General features: G+C 43.2%; 1 long non-coding RNA gene across 1 annotated transcript in view; it reads right to left on the bottom strand.

The window, feature by feature from the left end:
- Positions 1-601: 601 nt before the first annotated feature.
- LOC137356378 (uncharacterized) overlaps positions 602-21,138 on the bottom strand; it is a 90,525-nt gene continuing 69,988 nt past the window's right edge. Inside the window, exons 4-5 of the long non-coding RNA XR_010971043.1 lie at positions 8,157-8,236; positions 602-682 (exon numbers count right to left, since the gene is read on the bottom strand). This is a non-coding gene — a long non-coding RNA (uncharacterized lncRNA). The remainder of the gene's footprint in view (positions 683-8,156; positions 8,237-21,138) is intronic.

Below are 21,138 nucleotides of genomic sequence, written 5' to 3'. Positions count from 1 at the left end.
CAATATGTGTTTACTTGTGTTTAATTTAAAATATGGATTAACGATGTTTTATTGCTGTAGGTTTTATTCAATTCTTGCCTGTGAGTTGTAGCTTTTTATTCAATTTGTATCTCTGCAAAAGCAATTGTGAATGACAATCTTTCAATTTTAGAGTATGACCTGACATGTAATGTTAAATTCCATCCGTTTGTAGTAAATGAACTAATCCTGTATGTTTTTGTCTGACCCTTAGTGACATGTTTACACTGGTGTGTAATTTGTAGCTCAGTTTATATTGTGGGGTGTGTTATTGCGATTCATTCTGAAGCTTTCAATCAGGTACATTTTGTCTGTTCTGTTTAAGATTTGTTATTTGAATTGTAGCCAAGGCGACACAGTGTATTTAAATCAGATAATGTGTGTGTTTTTGGACTGTGATTCATGTATCTACCAGTCAGTTGGAGAGAAATAGAAACAAATACTTTCTCTATGCTCTGTTTGACTATTGGATTGATAATGTGTCTCTTTGGGATCAGTGTGGGTCTGACTACTTCTTTTGTTTGTGACAGTGGAAATGATGACCTGACCATGTCACTGTGCTTTGTGACTGATACTGTGCCTAATATGTGTTGGAACGAGCTGGAGGTACTTTTCCATCTATTGATGAGTCATGACTTTCATTCTGGTTCCTTCGAGTGTTTGCCTGGCAGATAAAAAAGGTAACTCTTACACTTGAAGAACAGGTGAGTGAGAAGACACAAAAGTAATCAATGTAATATTTTCAATAATAATCATTCTGAGCAATCACAAAAGGAAAGTTCACACATAAGCAGTGTCAGTGTCTGAGTCCACTGCAGTACTGCAGCACTCTGCTTCTGTTTCCCAGGTATTTGGAGCAGTTTTACAGCAATGTTGTGACATTCAGAAACAACCCATGCCCTGCACTGCTCAATGACCCGGACAACTCAATGGAGAAGTGACATTTGCACAAGCCAGAGTTCTATTTCCATGTCCAATTGTTCAATGGACAAGAAGTAATAACTGTTTAAAAAAGTGTCCCTAATCTCCTCTCCTGATCCTGCAATAGACAGTCTTTGAAAATCTGCCGTGTCTACATTATTCAGCCATTTTTTTCCCGCCATTCATGGCGATATACAGTACCTAAACAGGCCCTTCAGCCCATCGAGTCTTTCCTGACCATCCACCACCCATTTATACCAATCCTATATTAATCCCATTTTTCCCTCTAAAGTCCCCACTATTCTCCTACAACATACCTACACCAGGGGCATTTTATTTTAACAATGGCTAATTTACCAATCAACTTGCAAGTCTTTGGCATGTGGAAGGAAACCAGAGCACCCAACGGAAACCCATGCAGTCACAGGGAAAAGTTGCAAAATCCACACAAGCAGTATGAAGAACCGGACCAATGTCACTGGAGCTGTGAGGTTGCGGTGCTAGTCACTGGGCCACTCTGCCACCCAATTCACTATCCAACAACAACAAACAGTGAGATATTGAATCCGAACCAGGAACATTCATTACAGTTTGGAGAGAGAAATCAGCAATGATTTTGAAAAGGGAGTTCATCATATTCTGTCTCTCTCTCCCTGTCTAGACACTGCCTGAGAAAGACCTCTCCCTTTCCCCTGGCTCACTCCATGTTCCTGGACCAGTTCCTGCTTCACAGTGCATATTACAAACAGTACCCCAGTCCTGCTGAAAAAGCAGAAGTAGACCATTCAGCCGCTCGAGCTTGCTCCGCTATTCAATTTGTTCTTGGCTGATCAATTTCTGAGTTGAATTCCACACTCCCATCTATGCCTGATAATCTTTGATTCCCTTGCCTAACAAGAATCTATCTACCCCTGCCTTAAAAATATTCAATTACCCCACCTCCACCACCTTCTGAGGCAGAGAATTCCAAAGTTGCACAACCCTCGGAGAGAAAACAAATCTCATCTCTGTCCTAAAATGGCGACCCCTAATTCTAAAACAGCACCCCCGAGTTCTGCACTCATCCACAAGAGGAAACATCCTTTCCCCATCCACTTGTCAAGACCATTCAGGATCTTATACACTTCAATCAAGTCTCCCCTCACTCTTCTAAACTCCAGTGAAGAAAAGCCCAGACTGTCCAACCTTTCCTCATAAGACAACCCACTCATTCCAGGTATCAATCTAATAAACCTCCTGTGAAACGCCTCCAACACATTTACTTCCTTCCTGAAATATGGAGACTAAAACTGCACGCAGTATTCAAGATGTGGTCACACCAATGCCCTGTATAACTGAAGCATAACATTCTTACATTTATTTTCAATTCCTCTCATGATAAAGGATAGTATTCCATTTTCCTTCTTGATGACTTGCTGTACCTGCATACTAACTTTTCATGACTCATGCACCAGAACACCTAGATCCCTCTGCACCTCGGAATTATGCAGTTGTTCTCCATTTAAGTAATACTTTGTTTTTTGAATCTTCCTGACAAAGTGAACAACTTCACATTTTTTCACATTACACTTCATCTGCCAGATTTCTGACCACTCACTCAACCATCTATCAAGGTCTGCAACCTCCTTATGTCCTCTTCACAACACACTTTCCTACCGATCTGTGTGTCATCTGTAAATTTAACTGCCATGCCATTGCTCCCCTCATCTAGGTTATGGATATAAATTGTAAAAAGTTGTGGGCCCAGCACAGACCCCTGTGTTACTCCACTTATCACATCCTCCCGATCAGAATGTTTTCTGTCAGCCAGCCAATCTTCTATCCATGCTAATTAAGTTACCCACTACACCATGAACTCCTGCTTTGCACAATAACCTTTCATGTGGCACCTTGACAAAGGCCTTCTTGAAAACCACATACTGTATGTCAATGGGCTCCCCTTTATCCCCAGTGCATTTTCCTCCTTGAAAGAACTCGAACACTTTGATTAACCATGATTTCCCTTTCACATAGCCATGCTGAACATTTCCAATGACCTTGTGTTTTTCTAAATGCCCAGCTATAGCCTCCTTAATGATCAATTCTAACACCTTCCCTGAATCAGGGGTCAAGCTAACTGGCCTATAGTTACCCAATTTCTGCACCCCCACCTTCTTGAATAGAAGGGTTATATTTGCTACTTTCCAGTCTGATGGAACCTTTCTAGAATCTCGCAAATCTTGAAAAAATAACGAATCAACTATTTCAGCAGCCATAACTTTAAGGACCCTAGGATGAAGCCCATCAGGACCCAGAGACTTGTCAGCCAGCAGCTCCATCAGTTTACTCAGTACCACTTCCCTGGTGATTGTAACTTCACCAAGTTCCTCTCTTCCTTCCACCTCCTGATTTACTGCGATTACTGAAATATTTTGTGTATCGTCCAGTGAAGACAGAAGCCAAATAATTGTTCATTTCAACCACCATTTCCTTATTATCTACTATTAACTCCCCATTCTCATTCTCTAAAGGACCAACACTCACTTTACTTACACTTTTCCTTTTTAAATACCTTTGGAAACTCTTGCTATCTGTTTTTACATTTCTAGCTAGTTTGCTGTCATAATCTAATTTATTTTCACCTGATTAACCTTTCAGTCATTCTCTGCATTCATTACATTGTAACCAATCATCTGACCTGCCACTCGTCTTTGCACAATTATATGCTTTTTCCTTAAGGTTGAGGCTATCCTTAACTTCTTTAGTTAACAATGGATGGTGGGTCCTCCCCTTGGAATTTTACTTTACTGTAGGGATATAATTCCTTTGAGTTTTCAGAAATATCGCCTTCAATGTCTGCTACTGCTTCTCTATTGATTTATCTCCTAGCCTAGTAACCCAGTTCAATTCAGCTAGCTCAGCTTTCATGCCCACATAGTTGTCCTTATTTAAGTTTAAAATACTAGTCTTAGACCCACTCCTCTCAATTTCAAACTGGATGCAAAATTCAGTCATATTGTGGTTGCTGCTACCTAGAGGTGCCTTTCCACTGAGGTCATTAATTAATCCTGTCAAATTACACAATACCAAATCTAATATAACCTGCTTCCAGAATGTACTGCTCAAAGAAACTATCTCAAAAGCATTCTATGAACTCCTCGTCCAGGCTGCTATAACCAATCTCATTTTTCCAGTTTATATGTTGAATAAAATCCCCATTATTATTTCCATCCCTTTATCACAAGCACCCAAAATTTGTTCTTGTATACTTCACCCTACATTATCAATATTACTCGGTGGCCAGTACACAACTCCTACTAGTGACTTCTTTCCCCGACTATTCCTCATTGTCACCCAAACCGATTCTACATCCTGATCTCCGGAACCAAGGTCATCTCTAACTATTGCACCAATGCCATCCTTGATTAACATTGCAACCCCTTCACCTTTATCTAACTTCCTATTCTTCTTGAATGCTGTATACCCCTCAATATTCAGGACCCAACCATTGTTATCTTGCAACCATGTCTCTGTAATGGCTATTATATCATATTGATTTACTTCAATGTGCACTATCTGTTCCTCTACCTTGTTATGAATGCTATGTGCATTCACATACAGAGCCTTATATTTTTGTTATCTTTGTAACACCTCGTGTTGACTGTTGCTGTGTTCTCAGGTTTTTTTCTCTCTGTCCCTTCCACCATTCACTGGTCTTCATTTCCCATATTACTATTCTGCTCTCTTACCATGACTCTACACCTTGATTTGTTGCACCGACCCAATCTTGATCCCTCTACCCCTTTGTTTCGTTCAAAGCCCTCTCTGCTTCCCTAGTTATGCATTTTGTCAGAACACTGGTCCCAGCATGTTTACCTCTCAATTCCCTAGTCTACAATTTATCTCTGTCAGTTTCTGATTTTGAGTGTGAGTAAATCTGTACCTGTTTTATGTGAGAAATGTCTTATTCTGTATCTTTCAGATTTTGATGTGTCTGTGTGTCTGGCTTGTACTTTGTCCCCATCAGTTTCGGGTATGTGAGTGTGGATTTGACTGTTAATATTACATTCTTGGGAAAATATGAGTGGGGGTTCACACTTCATCTTTGAGTGTCTAGTAGGCCAATTTAAGGTTTAATCTGTGCCCTTACATTTCTAATGTGTAGCTGTGGTTTTTATCCTGTCGCTGTCACTATCTGTTATAAGAGTAAGGGGGACATTCTGGTTTTTGATTGTGGATTTTTCACCACATCTCTACATTGTCTCGGAAGTGAATGTGATTTTTAATCTGTACATGCCAGTTTCTGACATATGTCTCTGAGGTTTAATTTGTACATGTCATTCTCTGGTATGTGACTGCCAATTTTATTCTGAACCTCTCAGTTTCCTTTACCTGTGTGCGAGTTTTAGTCGGTATCTGTCAGTATCTGGTATATGAATCTTCTTCCTTATGCGTATGTTTTGCTCTGTATTTGTCAGTGTCTGAAGTGCCAATTGTCAGGTTTTCTTTGTACCTGTCACTCTCTGTTATGCATCACAGACTTTCCCTCTCTAACTGTAAATTTTTTACAATTCACTATGGATTTCACTCTGTGTCTGTCATTCTCTGGTAGTTCAGTGTGGTTTTTATACTTCATCTCCTAATTTCTGATATGTGAATGGAGATTTTAATCTGTACCTTTTGGCTTCTAGTGTGTGAGTCTGTGTTTCAATCTGTATCTACCAGTTTCTCATATGTGAGGGTGGCATTTATTCTGTACCAGTTACTTTCTGAAATGTGTGAAGGTTTCAATCTTTCCCTGTCACTTTCTGGTGTGTGAATGTGGGTTTATTCTGGATCTTTCAATCTTTGGAATTTGAGTACATGCTTTATCCGGTACCTTTTTGCTTCTGTTAAGTGAATGAAGGATTAGATCTGTACCTGTCCATTGATAGTAAATGATTATCTGTTTTAGTCTGTACCTGGCAGTTTATGGCAAAATAAGGTGGTTTATTTCTCTACCTGCCAGATTCTGATCTGTGACTGTTGTTTTATTCTGTACCTGTTATTTTCTGTGATATGAATCTGGTTTTTGATCTGTACCTGTCAGTTACTGTTACTAGACTGAGTTTCACTTTGCACCAGTTGGTTTCTGGTATGTGAGTGTCTGTTTTAAGTTGTACCTGTAAAGTTAAGGTATGACAGTGTGGGTTTAATCTGTATCTTTCAAACTCTAGTGTGTGATATGGGTTTTTTTATCTCTGAATCTTTCGATTTCTGGTCTGTAAGTTTGTGTTCTTATCTGCATCTTACAGTTCCTTATAGGTGTCTGTGTGCACATTTCCTTTTTCTGCAGCTATCAACGTCTGCTGCGTGAGTATGTGTAATGTGTGAAGACCAAGGCAAAATATTGGTATAAATTATTTGCCATTTCCCTGTTCCCCATTATCAGTTCTCCTTTTGCATCCTCTGAGGTCCCCTCACTCACTTTAGCTACTCTCGTTCTTTTTATATACCCGGAGAAGCTCTCGCTGTTTGTTTATATATTTCTTGCCAATTTACTGTCAGAATTACTGTCGCCCTCAAACTGAATTTGAAATTCTACCATCTTGTGATCACTACCCCATAGAGGATCCTTAACAACAATATCTCTTGTTAATCCTAACACATTACACATTACTAGATCCATAATAGCCTGTTCCCGGGTATGTTCTGCAATGTATTGATCGAAGTAACAGTCCCTGATGTTCTCTACAAATTCACCTTCCATATTACCTCTGCCAATCTGATTTGTCCAGTCAATACGTTTCCCTCTATAATCTTATTTACCCTTCGCAAATTTGCACATTGCTCTGCTAGTAATCTGAGGAGTATTACCTTTCTGGTTCTGCTTTTTAATTTAGCCCCGAGCTGCTCATAGGCTCTGAGCAGAAGTGGATTCCTTGTCCTACCGATGTGGACCAAGACAGCTGGACCCTTCCCCTCCCACTCCAAGTTACTCTCCAGTCAAGAAGAGATGTCGTTAATCTTGGCACCAGGTCGGCAACACAGCCTTTGGGACTCCCTGTTATTGATGCCAGAGAATGGAATCTATTCCCCTAAATCTGCAATCCCCTATTACTAATCCCACTTGAATAGCGCTCTGAACCACGGTGCTGTGGACAGTTTGCTCATCCTCCCCTACAGCCTGTGCCCTCGTCCACACAGGGAGCAAGAAGCTCATCACTATTGGATAAGGGCTAATGATGTATCTATGAATGTGGGCCACATTCTGGACTTTCAGTCTCTGGTCCTGTGTGTGAATGTAGGGTTTATTCTGAATTTGACGGTCCCTGGTACTTTTTGTGTGTTTGGAATGCATTCCTTATGTTTCTGTCTCTGGGGGAGTTTGTAAGTGTGGGAGACATTCTGTATCTGCCAGTATCTCTACTGTGCACACAGGATAGACACATTCAATATATGTAAGTTACTGATACTGTGTCTGTATATTTGATTCATTCCTGATCTGTGAGGCTCTGGCACCCTGTTTGACTGTAGGATTCACTCTGCATCTACGTGTCTTTGTGCTGTATGTGAGTTGAGATCCTGCTGTATTCAGGACTTAATATGTATCTCAGGCATTGTGTTGTCAACGCTTTGTTTAACTCATTAATGTATCAATATGTGTTTACTTGTGTTTAATTTAAAATATGGATTAACGATATTTTATTGCTGTAGGTTTTATGCAATTCTTGTTTGTGAGTTGCAGCTTGGTATCCAATTTGTATCTCTGCAAAAGCAATTGTGAATGACGATTTTTCAATTTTAGAACATGATCTGATACGTAATGTCAAATTCCATCGGTTTGTAGAAAATGAATTAATCCTGTGTGTTTTTGTCTGATCCTTAGTGACATGTCTGGACTGGTGTGTAACTTGTATCTCAGTTTATATTGTGGGGTGTGTTGTTGGGATTCATTCTGTAGTTTTCGATCAGGTACATTTGTTCAGTTCTACTTAAGAATTGGTAATTGAATTGTAGCCAAGGCGACACAATGTATTTAAATCTGATAATGTGTGTGTTTTTGGACTGTAATTGATGTATCTATCAGTCAGTTGGAGTGAAATAGAAACGATTGCAACCTCTACTGCTCTGTTTGACTATTGGATTGATAATGTGTCTCTTGGAATCAGTGTGGGTCTGACTACTTCTTTTGTTTGTTACAGTGGAAATGATGACCTGACCATGTCAGTGTGCTTTGTGACTGATACTGTACCTACTGTGTATTGCAACGAGCTGGATGCACGTTTCCTTCTGTCGAGGAATCACGACTTTCATTCTGGTTCCTTCAAGTCTTTGCCTGCAGGAAAAGAAAGGTAACTCTTATACTTGAATAATAGCTGAGTGAGAAGACAGAAAAGTGATCAAAGTAATCTTTTCAATAATAAACATTCTGAACAATCACAAAAGGAAAGTTAACAACACAAGCAGTGTCAGTGTCTGAGTCCACTGCAGTACTGCAGAACTCTGCTTCTACTTGCCAGGTATTTGGAGCGGTTTTGTAACAATTTTGTGACATTCAGAAACACCCCAAGCCCCGCACTGCTCCATGAATTGGAATACCCGATCGAGTAGCGACATTTGCGTAAGCCAGATTTCTATTTCCATGTTCCATTGTTCAACGGGCAACAAGTAAGCACTGTTTAAAAAAGTGTCTTTAATCTTCTCACCTGGTCCCTTCAAAGCTGCCGCATCTTTATTGTTCAGCCAGATTTTCTGCTGTTCACAATCCAATAACAATAAATAGTGAGAAACTGGATCTGAACCAGGACCATTCATTACCGAAGAAGGGTCACTGACCTGAAACATTAACTCTATTTCTCTCTCCAAAGATGTAAATAGACCTGCTGAGTATTTACATGATTTCTTGTTTTTATTTCAGATTTCCAGCATCCGCAGTATTTTGCTTTTTATTATCACATTCATTACTGTTTGGAGAGAGAAATCAGCAATGATTTTCAATAGTGAGTTCATCATATTCTGTCTCTCTCTCCCTGTCCAGACACTGCCTGAGAAAGACCTCTCCCTTCTCCTCCGGCTCACTCCATGTTCCAGGACCAGTTCCTGCTCCACAATGCACATTACAAACTGTCCCCCACTCCCGCTGAATGTACCCGGTAATCAATGCTAATCTATCAGCACATCGGCAGACGCGGGCCCAAATCTGTTGTACTGCTGTGAGCAGATACTGTTTGTTCACTTACCCCAGGCTTGTAATGTCTCCATTTGCAGCTGATTTAAACAATCACAGTGAATGGTGCTCAGAGGCAGTGCTGGGGGATGGGGTGAGCATGCGCTCTTCTCCGCGTTATGACGTCATATTCGACAGGCCTATATCGCGCGTGAGCAGATCTCTGCAGCGAGAGCGGGAACAGGCGAGAGGAGCCGGGTGATAAAAGGAGCCGAAGCCAGAGACCAGAAGCAGCAGCGAGAGCCGCTCGGTTCTGTTCTGTGGACCTGCTTGACCAGCAAAAGGTGAAGTGTGATGTCACAGGAGAGCTGCTCAGTGATTGGTGGGTATTTCTTTCTTCCATTTGAGCAGTGGGAGTGGTGAGAGTGCGAGCCAGGGGGCAGCCGGGAAGGTAAGTTTCACTAGAAAGTACTTACCTCGTGATTGGGCGGACACGGACACGGGGACTGCTGGGTAAGTGAACTTATATATTCAGGCAGTGGTTAAACCTGAAACACTACACGTGTAGTGTCTCCCACCCATCCTCCTCCTCTAACCAAAAAAAAAGGTCTCTTGTGTGTAGGGTTTGGTGAGGTAAGTTTTTTCCTTTATTTTTTTAAATCTCTTTTGTCAATTTAGAGCAGAGGGGATGGAAGCTCGGGCAGTTGCTTGCTCCTCTGACAGGATGTGGGAGGTAAGGGTCACCACTTGTTTAATATTGGCAGGCATCAAGATCGGCGCAGGCTTGGAGGGCCGAATGGCCTGTTCCTGTGCTGTACTGTTCTTTGTTCTTTGAGGCAGTTCAGAGGAGGTTCACTGGACTGATTCCAGAGATGAAAGGTTTGTCTTATGAAGAGAGATTGAGCAGTTTAGGCCTTTGCTCTCTAGTGTTTAGAAGAATGAGGGTAGATCTAATTGAGGGATATATAAGATGATTAAGGGGATTGACAAAGTAGACAGAGAGGATGTTTCCTCATGTGAGGCAATCTAGAACGAGAGGCCATAGTTTCAGAATAAGGGGGAGCAGATTAAAAACAGAGATGAGGAGAAATTACTTCTCTCAAAGGGTCGTGAGACTGTGGAATTCACTACCCCACATTGTGCTGGATGATGGGACGTTGAGTAAAGTTAAGGAGGAGATGGTCAGATTTTCAATTAATAATGGGTTGAATGGTTATGGAGAACGGGAAGGAAAGTGGGGTTGAGGACGAAATGAGATCAGCCATGGTTGTATTGAATGGCGGGGCAGGTTTGAGGGGCTGAATTCTTCCTCCATTTCTCACCATCTCTTGCTCTCTCACTCTCTCCCTCTCACCGATTTTCTCTCAGTCTCTCCATCTCTCTATCACTCTCTCTCCATCTCTGTCCAATTGAGGAAATTCTTCCTCCATTTCTCTCCATCTCTAGCTCTCTCACTCTCTCCCTCTCACCTGTTTTCTCTCAGTCTCTCCATCACTCTCTCTCCATCTCTGTCCAATTGAGATTCTGCCTCCATTTCTCACCATCTCTTGCTCTCTCCCTCTCACCTATTTTCTCTCAGTCTCTCCATCTCTCTATGATTCTTTCAAGCTCAGTTCTTCCTCTCTCTCTTTTCTATTTCCGTCTCTATTACTTGCTCTCCAACTGTCTTGCTCTGTCTGTCCATGTTGGGTCCCTTTAACAGTTTGGGACAGTTCTGGTGGTGCAGGGTCCCTTTAAGAGTCTGGTGCTGACCCCCTCCCCCACCCCATGGGGGATGGGGTCACAAGACGCCCAAACCGCGGCTGCGCGGAGGCTGGAGGCAGCTTTTGACCCCTTGACCTCCAGACACGTGGGGCGAGGCAGCCATTGAGACCTCACTGACGCCAAGGCAGGAGGGGTCATCAGCCGCCATGTTTGCGTGACGTCACAAGCCGGCCACTTATTTCCGCAAACAGCAGCTGAAAGGAAAAGGAGAAGCGGCTTCAGCTTTCGATCTCAAGGGAGGAAAGTTGAACGTCTGAGCCGGGGGAGAATATAAAAAAGCGGCGGTTAACGCTCTTGTGGAGATGCGCATGTGCGGAGCATCTTCCCAGAGTGCAGCGCGGCCTTTTCCGCAGAAAGGGGCCGTTCCCCATCGCACGGCATTGTGGGAACCGCAGGACGCCATTGCCCCCTCATTAACTCAGTTAAAATTAACTCATTCCCTTTCAGCTCTCTATCCCTTCTTTTCTTATTGCAGGCGGACATGGGCTTTTTTGGCATCCATTACACCATCCCGGGTGTGATCAGATAGTCTGTCCCTTCGTAATCGATTTCCCGTCCCTCCAACAGCTTGTGCTTGTTGTTGGCTTTTCTCTTACTGAAATGGTTGCTGAATTTGTTGGTCTTTTTCTCCTGGCTTCATAGCTAACCCTCTCTCCCTCTGTCTCTCTCCTAGTGTCAGAGATAGCAGGAGGGAGAGAGAGAGGAAGACGGAGAAAGACACAAAGAACAACCCCAGCTTCTCCAATCTATCCACGTAACTGAAGTCCCTCATCCCTGGAACCTTGCTCGTGAATCTTTTATGCATCATCTCTAAAGCCCCCACATCCTTCCTAAAGTATGGTGTCCAGAATTGGACACAATACTAGATGAGGATGAAGCAGTGTTTTATAAAGCTTCATCATAACCTCCTTGCTTTTATACTCTCAGTGTCTATTTACAAAGCCTGTATCCCATATGCCTTTTAACCACTTTCTCAACTCGCCCTGCCACCTTCAATTTGTGCACAGACATCCCCAGGTCTCTCTGTTCCTGCACCCACTTCCTTCTCTTCTGAGGTTCCCATGACAGAGAGGGACAGGGAGGTCTAGAAATAAGGAGGGAGAGAGAGAGCAAACAAACAGGAAACACATATGGGAACACCACCACCTGCAAGTTTCCCTTCCAGTCTCACACCATCCTGACTTGGAACTATATCACCATTCCTTCACTGTCACTAGGTCAAAATTCTGGATCTCACTTCCTAACAGCACTGTGGGTGTATCTACCCCACATGGACTGCAGCGGTTCAAGAAGGTTCAACAGCAATTCGTGATGGATAATAAAATGCTGACAGAGCCAGTAATGCACACATCCAACAAATGAATAAAAAATAATAACAATTTGGCACCAAGTCACTAAAGGGGAGACCACTGGAGGGACAGAGACAGAGAGAGAAGGAGAAAGACGGAGAGACAGAGAGGGAAAGACAGATGGAGGGAGAGAGAGAGAGACAGAGATAGAAGGAAAGAGAGGGAGTGTCAGGAAGGGAAAGACAGATGGAGGGACAGAGTGAGAGACAGACAGAGAAGGAGAGAGATGGAGTGTCAGGGAGGGAAAGACAGATGGCGGGATAGAGAGAGAGAGAGAGGCAGAGATAGAAGAAGAGAGAGGGAAAGACAGAGAGACAGAGATAGAAGGACAAAGAGGGAAAGACAGATGGAGGGACAGAGATGGAAAGACAGATGGAGGGACAGAGAGAGATACAGAGATAGGAGAGAGAGGGAGTGTCAGGGAGGGAAAGACAGATGGAGGGACAGAGTGAGAGACAGAGAGAGAAGGAAACAGATGGAGTGACAGGGAGGGAAGGACAGATGGAGGGATAGAGGGATAGAGAGAGAGACAGAGATAGAAGGAGAGAGAGGGATTGACAGAGAGACAGGCAGAGAGAGATAGAAGGAGAGAGAGGGAGTGACAAGGAGGGAAAGACAGATGGAAAGACAGAGAGAGAGACAGAGAAAGAAGGAGAGAGAGGGAAAGACAGATGGAGGGACAGAGAGAGAAGGAGAGAGAGGGACTGTCAGGGAGGAAAAGACAGATGAAGGGTCAGAGTGTTCGGTGCTGTGTCACTCTGTGACTCTAAGTACTCCAGATTAGCCTCACCAAGGCCTTGTATAACTGCAGTAAGACATCTGTGCTCCTGTACTCAAATCCTCTTGCAACGAAGGCCAACAGACCATTTTCCTTCCTAATTGCTTGCTGCACCTGAATGCTTGCTTTCAGCGACTGATGTACAAGGACACCCAGGTCTCGTTGCACCTCCCCCTTTCCCTATCTATCACTATTCAGATAATAATCTGCTTTACTGTTTTAAAACCAAAGTGGATAACTTCACTTTTATCCTATTTATATTTCATCTGCCACACAGTTGCCTACTCACCCAACTTGTCCAAATCACATTGGAGCCTTTTGCATCCTCCTCACAGCTCACAATACCTCCCCCCAACCCCCACCCCCAGCTCTGTGTCATCTGCAAACCTGGAAATGTTACATTTACTTCCCTCACCCAAGTCTGTAAGATATATTGTGAATAGCTGGGGCTCAAGCACAGTTTCCTGCAGTACCCCACTGGACCCTGCCTGCCACCCAGAAATATACCCATTTATTCCTGCTCTGTTTCCTGTCTGTCAACTAATTCCCAATCCCTGCCAGTATATTACCCCCAATCCCATGTGCTTTAATTTTCCACACTAACCTCTTACGTGGGACCTTGTCAAAAGCCTTCTGAAAATCCAAATGCACCACATCCACTAGTTCTCCATTATCGAGTCTGCTAGTTACATCCTCAAAAAACTCCAGTGGATTTGTTAAGCATGACTTCCCTTTTGTAAAACTACTCACATCCTTTATAATAGACTCCAGCATTTTCCCCACCACTGATGTAAGGTTCTGTCTGTAATTCTTTTTTTTTTCTCTCCCTCCTTGTTTTAAATAGTGGGGTTACATTTTCCACCCTCCAATCTGTACGAACTGCTCCAGAGTCTGCAGAATTTTGGAATATCCGGTACTTCATATGTATCTCAGGCATTGTGGTGACAACTCTTTGTTTCACACGTTAATGTATCAATATGTGTTTACTTGTGTTTAATTTTAAATCTGGATTAACAATGTTTTATTGCTGTAGGTTTTATTCAATTCTTGTTTGTGAGTTGTGGCTTTTTATCCAATTTGTATCTCTGCAAAAGCAATTGTGAATGACAATCTTTCAATTTTAGAGTATGACCTGACATGTAATGTTAAATTCCATCAGTTTGTAGTAAATGAACTAATCCTGTATGTTTTTGTCTGACCCTTAGTGACATGTTTACACTGGTGTGTAATTTGTAGCTCAGTTTATATTGTGGGGTGTGTTATTGGGATTCATTCTGTAGCTTTCAATCAGGTACATTTTGCCTGTTCTGTTTAAGATTTGGTATTTGAATTGTAGCCAAGGTGACACAGTGTATTTAAATCAGATAATGTGTGTGTTTTTGGACTGTGATTCATGTATCTACCAGTCAGTTGGAGAGAAATAGAAACAAATACTATCTCTATGCTCTGTTTGACTATTGGATTGATAATGTGTCTCTTTGGGATCAGTCTGGGTCTGACTACTTCTTTTGTTTGTTACAGTGGAAATGATGACCTGACCGTGTCACTGTGCTTTGTGACTGATACTGTACCTAATATGTGTTGGAACGAGCTGGAGGTACTTTTCCATCTATTGATGAGTCATGCCTTTCCTTCTGGTTCCTTCAAGTGTTTGCCTGGCAGAAAAAAAAGGTAACTCTTACACTTGAAGAACAGGTGAGTGAGAAGACACAAAAGTGATCAATGTAATATTTTCAATAATAATCATTCTGAGCAATCACAAAAGGAAAGTTCACACATAAGCAGTGTCAGTGTCTGAGTCCACTGCAGTACTGCAGCACTCTGCTTCTGTTTCCCAGGTATTCGGAGCAGTTTTACAGCAATTTTGTGACATTCAGAAACAACCCATGCCCCGCAGTGCTCAATGACTCGGACGACTCAATGGAGAAGTGATATTTGCAAAAGCCAGAGTTCTATTTCCATGTCCAATTGTTCAATGGACAAGAAGTAATAACTGTTTAAAAAAGTGTCCTTAATCTCCTCACCTGATCCTGCAATAGAGAGTCTTTGAAAATCTGCCGTGTCTACATTATTCAGCCATTTTTATTCCGCCATTCATCGAGAGATACAGTACCTAAACAGGCCCTTCAGCCCATCGAGTCCTTCCTGACCACCAACCACCCATTTATACCAATCTATATTAATCCCATTTCTACCTCTAAAGTCCCCACTATTCTCCTCCAACATACCTGCACCAGGGGCATTTTTTTTTTTTACAATGGCTAATTTACCTATCAACCTGCAAGTCTTTGGCATGTGGAAGGAAACCAGAGCACCCAGCGGAAACCCATGCAGTCACAGGGAAAATTTGCAAAATCCACACAAGCAGTACGAAGCCTCAGACCAATGTCACTGGAGCTGTGAGGCTGCGGTGCTAGCCACTGTGCCACTCTGCCACCCACTTCACTATCGAACAACAACAAACAGTGAGATATTGAATCCAAACCAGGAACGTTCATTACAGTTTGGAGAGAGAAATCAGCAATGATTTTGAAAAGGGAGTTCATCATATTCTGTCTCTCTCTCTCTCTGTCCAGACAGTGCCCGAGAAAGACCTCTCCCTTTCCTCTGGCTCACTCCATGTTCCTGGACCAGTTCCTGCTTTACAGTGCATATTACAAACAGTCCCCCAGTCCTGCTGAATTAGCAGAAGTAGACCATTCAGCCGCTCGAGCTTGCTCCGCTATTCAATTTGTTCATGGCTGATCAATTTCTGAGTTGAATTCCACACTCCCATCTATGCCTGATAATCTTTGATTCCCTTGCCTAACAAGAATCTATCTACCCCTGCCTTAAAAATATTCAATTACCCCACCTCCACCACCTTCTGAGGCAGAGAATTCCAAAGTTGCACAACCCTCGGAGAGAAAAAAATCTCATCTCTGTCCTAAAATGGCGACCCCTAATTCGAAAACAGCACCCCCGAGTTCTGAACTCATCCACAAGAGGAAACATCCTTTCCCCATCCACTTGTCAAGACCATTCACGATGTTATACACTTCAATCAAGTCTCCAGTTATCTGGCACAGAGTCTGTCCCTGTTGCACAGAAGGGAAAGGGGAAGAGGAGCAGAACATTAGTCATTGGGGACTCCATAGTTAGGGGAACAGATAGGAGGTTCTGTGGGAACGTGAGAGACTCACGGTTGGTATGTTGCCTCCCAGGTGCCAGGATTCGTGATGTCTCGGATCGTGTTTTTGGGATGCTTAAGGGGGAGGGGGAGCAGCCCCAAGTCGTGGTCCACATAGGCACCAACGACATAGGTAGGAAGAGAGATGGGGATTTAAGACAGAAATTCAGGGAGCTAGGGTGGAAGCTTAGAGCGAGAACAAACAGAGTTGTTATCTCTGGGTTGTTGCCCGTGCCACGTGATAGCGAAGCGAGGAATAGGGAGAGAGAGGAGTTGAACACGTGGCTGCAGGGATGGTGCAGGAGGGAGGGTTTTGGTTTCCTGGATAATTGGGGCTCTTTCTGGGGTAGGTGGGACCTCTACAAACAGGATGGTCTTCACCTGAACCAGAGGGGTACCAATATCCTGGGGGGGAGATTTGCTAGTGCTCTTCGGGGGGGGTTTAAACTAATTCAGCAGGGGAATGGGAACCTAAATTGTAGTGCCAGTGTACAGGATGTTGAGAGTAGTGAGGTCAGGGATATGGTTACAAGGACGCAAGAGGGCACTGGCAAGCAAGAACCTGGTTTAAAGTGTGTCTATTTCAACGCCAGGAGCATCCGGAATAAGGTGGGTGAGCTTGCAGCATGGGTTGGTACCTGGGATCTCGATGTAGTGGCCATTTCGGAGACATGGGTAGAGCAGGGGCAGGAATGGATGTTGCAGATTCCGGGATTTAGATGTTTCAGTAAGAACAGAGAAGATGGTAAAAGAGGGGGGGGTGTGGCATTGTTAATCAAGGAGAGTATTACAGCGACAGAAAGGACGTTTGAGGACTCGTCTACTGAGGTAGTATGGGCCGAGGTTAGAAACAGGAGAGGTGAGGTTACACTGTTGGGAGTCTTTTATAGACCTCCTAATAGTTCCAGAGATGTAGAGGAAAGGATAGCGAAGATGATTCTCGACAGGGGCGAGAGTAACAGGGTAGTTGTGATGGGGGACTTTAACTTTCCAAATATCGACTGGAAATACTATAGTTCGAGTACTTTAGATGGGTCAGTTTTTGTCCAGTGTGTGCAGGAGGGTTTTCTGACACAGTATGTAGACAGGCCAACCAGGGGCGATGCCACATTGGATTTGGTACTGGGAAATGAACCCGGCCAGGTGTTAGATTTAGATGTAGGTGAGCACTTTGGTGATAGTGATCACAAGTCGGTTAGGTTTACCTTAGCGATGGGCAGGGACAGGTATATACCGCAGGGCAAGAATTATAGCTGGGGGAAAGGAAATTATGATGCGATTAGGCAAGATTTAGGATGCGTAGGATGGGGAAGGAAACTGCAGGGGATGGGAACAATCGAAATGTGGAGCTTATTCAAGGAGAAGCTACTGTGTGTCCTTGATAAGTATGTACCTGTGAGGCAGGGAGGAAGTTGTCGAGCGAGGGAGCCGTGGTTTACTGAAGAAGTTGAAGCGCTTGTCAAGAGGAAGAAGGCGGCTTATGTTAGGATGAGACGTGAAGGCTCAGTTAGGGCGCTTGAGAGCTACAAGCTAGCCAGGAAGGATCTAAAGGGAGAGCTAAGAAGAGCAAGGAGAGGACACGAGAAGTCATTGGTGGATAGGATCAGGGAAAACCCTAAGGCTTTCTATAGGTATATCAGGAATAAAAGAATGACTAGAGTTAGATTAGGGCCAATCAAGGATAGTAGTGGGAAGTTGTGTGTGGAATCAGAGGAGATAGGGGAAGTGTTAAATGAATATTTTGTGTCAGTATTTACAGTAGAGAAAGAAAATGTTGTTGAGAATACTGAGATTCAGGCTACGAGGCTAGATGGGATTGAGGTTCACAAGGAGGAGGTGTTATCAATTTTGGAAAGTGTGAAAATAGATAAGTCCCCTGGGCCAGATGGGATTTATCCTAGGATTCTCTGGGAAGCTAGGGAGGAGATTGCAGAGCCTTTGTCCTTGATCTTTATGTCGTCATTGTCGACAGGAATAGTGCCGGAAGACTGGAGGATAGCAAATGTTGTCCCCTTGTTCAAGAAGGGGAGTAGAGACAGCCCTGGTAATTATAGACCTGTGAGCCTTACTTCGGTTGTGGGTAAAATGTTGAAAAGGTTATAAGAGACAGGATTTATAATCATCTTGAAAAGAATAAGTTCATTAGAGATAGTCAGCACGGTTTTGTGACGGGTAGGTCGTGCCTCACAAACCTTATTGAGTTTTTCGAAAAGGTGACCAAACAGGTGTATGAGGGTAAAGCAGTGGATGTGGTGTATATGGATTTCAGTAAGGCGTTTGATAAGGTTCCCCACGGTAGGCTATTGCAGAAAATACGGAAGTATGGGGTTGAAGGTGATTTAGAGCTTTGGATCAGAAATTGGCTAGCTGAAAGAAGACAGAGGGTGGTGGTTGATGGCAAATGTTCATCCTGGAGTTTAGTTACTAGTGGTGTACCGCAAGGATCTGTTTTGGGGCCACTGCTGTTTGTCATTTTTATAAATGACCTGGAAGAGGGTGTAGAAGGGTGGGTTAGTAAATTTGCAGATGACACTAAGGTCGGTGGAGTTGTGGATAGTGCCGAAGGATGTTGTAGGGTACAGAGGGACATAGATAGGCTGCAGAGCTGGGCTGAGAGATGGCAAATGGAGTTTAATGCGGAAAAGTGTGAGGTGATTCACTTTGGAAGGAGTAACAGGAATGCAGAGTACTGGGCTAATGGGAAGAATCTTGGTAGTGTAGATGAACAGAGAGATCTTGGTGTCCAGGTGCATAAATCCCTGAAGGTTGCTACCCAGGTTAATAGGGCTGTTAAGAAGGCATATGGTGCGTTAGCTTTTATTAGTAGGGGGATCGAGTTTCGGAGCCACGAGGTCATGCTGCAGCTGTACAAAACTCTGGTGAGACCGCACCTGGAGTATTGCGTGCAGTTCTGGTCACCGCATTATAGGAAGGATGTGGAAGCTATGGAAAGCGTGCAGAGGAGATTTACTAGGATGTTGCCTGGTACGGAGGGAAGGTCTTATGAGGAAAGGCTGAGGGACTTGAGGTTGTTTTCGTTGGAGAGAAGGAGGAGGAGAGGTGACTTAATAGAGACATATAAGATAATCAGAGGGTTAGATAGGGTGGATAGTGAGCGTCTTTTTCCTCGGATGGTGATGGCAAACACGAGGGGACATAGCTTTAAGTTGAGGGGTGATAGATAAAGGACAGATGTGAGAGGTAGTTTCTTTACTCAGAGAGTAGTAAGGGCGTGGAACGCCCTGCCTGCAACAGTAGTAGATTCGCCAACTTTAAGGGCATTTAAGTGGTCATTGGATAGACACATGGATGAAAATGGAATAGTGTAGGTCAGATGGTTTCACAGCTCGGCGCAACATCGAGGGCCGAAGGGCCTGTACTGCGCTGTAATGTTCTAATTCTAAAAAAAAAACAGAGATAACCATTCTGGTCAATGGTCTTTCATCAGAAAGGTCTGTTCTGATCGAAGGTCATTGACCCGAAATGTTCACTCACTTTCTCTCTCTACAGGTGCTGCCAGATTTGCAGATTATTTCCAGCATTTTCTGTTTTTATTTCCACTGTACATCGTATATTCTGGCAAATGAATGTGGGATCAATCTTTAACCTTTGGTTTCTGATATGTAAATGTGGATTTTACCTAGCATGTTGTCAGTTACTGCAATGCAAATATCTGTTTTATTCTGTAACATTTTGTTTGTGGTAATTGATTGTGGGTTTTACTCTGCATCTGCCAGTCTCTGTAATGTGAATGTGGCTTTTGTCTGTGCATGATTTGTGATTATGTGTTTTACTTTCCCTGTATGTTTCTCAATGTGGATTTTGCTATGTACCTCAGTTACTTTATGTGTATATGTTGTATTCTGTTTCTGTGCATGTATGGTGAGTGTAACATTTCCCCTGTATCTATCAGAATCACTCTTGTGAGGATGGTCATTATTCTGTACTTGTTGGTTTATGGTAGTGCTTGATTTACACTTTTACGGTCACTCTCTGATATGCTACTATACAGTTTACTCTGCACTTGTCAGATTCTGCTATGTGATATTGTCTTTTATCTATCTGTCTGTGTCTGGTATCCTATTGCAAGTTTTACTGTATACCCATCAGCTTCTGGTATTTAAGTATGAGGTTCACATTGTATCTTTCATCTTGTTGTGTGTGAATCTGTTTCTGCCTTGAACTGACAGTTTCTACTCTGTGAGTGTACATTTGAAGGGTGCTTGTTAACTTCTGCTAAATAGATGATAGTTTTACTCTGTGCATGTCAGTCACTGCAATGGGAAGTTGGGATTCATGCTATATCTGCCATTTGATTTATTGATCTATTCTGGTTTTTGGCTGGCCCATAGAAGACAGAGGGTGGTAGTAGATGGAAAGTATTCAGCCTGGAGCTCGGTGACCAGTGGTGTTCCACAGGGATCTGTTCTGGGACCTCTGCTCTTTGTGATTTTTATAAATGACTTGGATGAGGAAGTGGAAGGCTGGGTTAGCAAGTTTGCCGATGACACGAAGATTGCTGGAGTTGTGGATAGTGTGGAAGGCTGTTGTGGGTTGCAACGGGACATTGACAGGATGCAGAGCTGGGCTGAGAAGTGGCAGATGGAGTTCAACCTGGAAAAGTGTGAAGTGATTCATTTTGGAAGGTCGAATTTGAATGCAGAATACAGGCTTAAAGACAGGATTCTTGGTAGTGTGGAGGAACAGAGGGATCTTGGGGTCCATGTCCATAGATCGCTCAAAGTTGCCACCTAAGTTGATAGGGTTGTTAAAAGGCGTATGGTGGGTTGTCTTTCATTAACAGGGGGATTGAGTTTAAGAGCCGCGAGGTTATGCTGCAGCTCTATAAAGCCCTGGTTAGACCACACTTGGAATATTGTGTTCAGTTCTGGTCGCCTCATTATAGGAAGGATGTGGAAGCTTTAGAGAGGGTGCAGAAGAGATTTACCAGGATGCTGCCTGGACTGGAGGGAATGTCTTACGAAGAAAGGTTGAGGGAGCTAGGGCTTTT

The sequence above is a fragment of the Heterodontus francisci genome, chromosome 45, assembly GCF_036365525.1.
Source record: "Heterodontus francisci isolate sHetFra1 chromosome 45, sHetFra1.hap1, whole genome shotgun sequence".
Lineage (NCBI taxonomy): Eukaryota > Metazoa > Chordata > Chondrichthyes > Heterodontiformes > Heterodontidae > Heterodontus > Heterodontus francisci.
The sequence above is the reverse complement of the archived record's forward strand: the minus strand, read 5'-3'. Positions and strand labels throughout refer to the sequence as shown.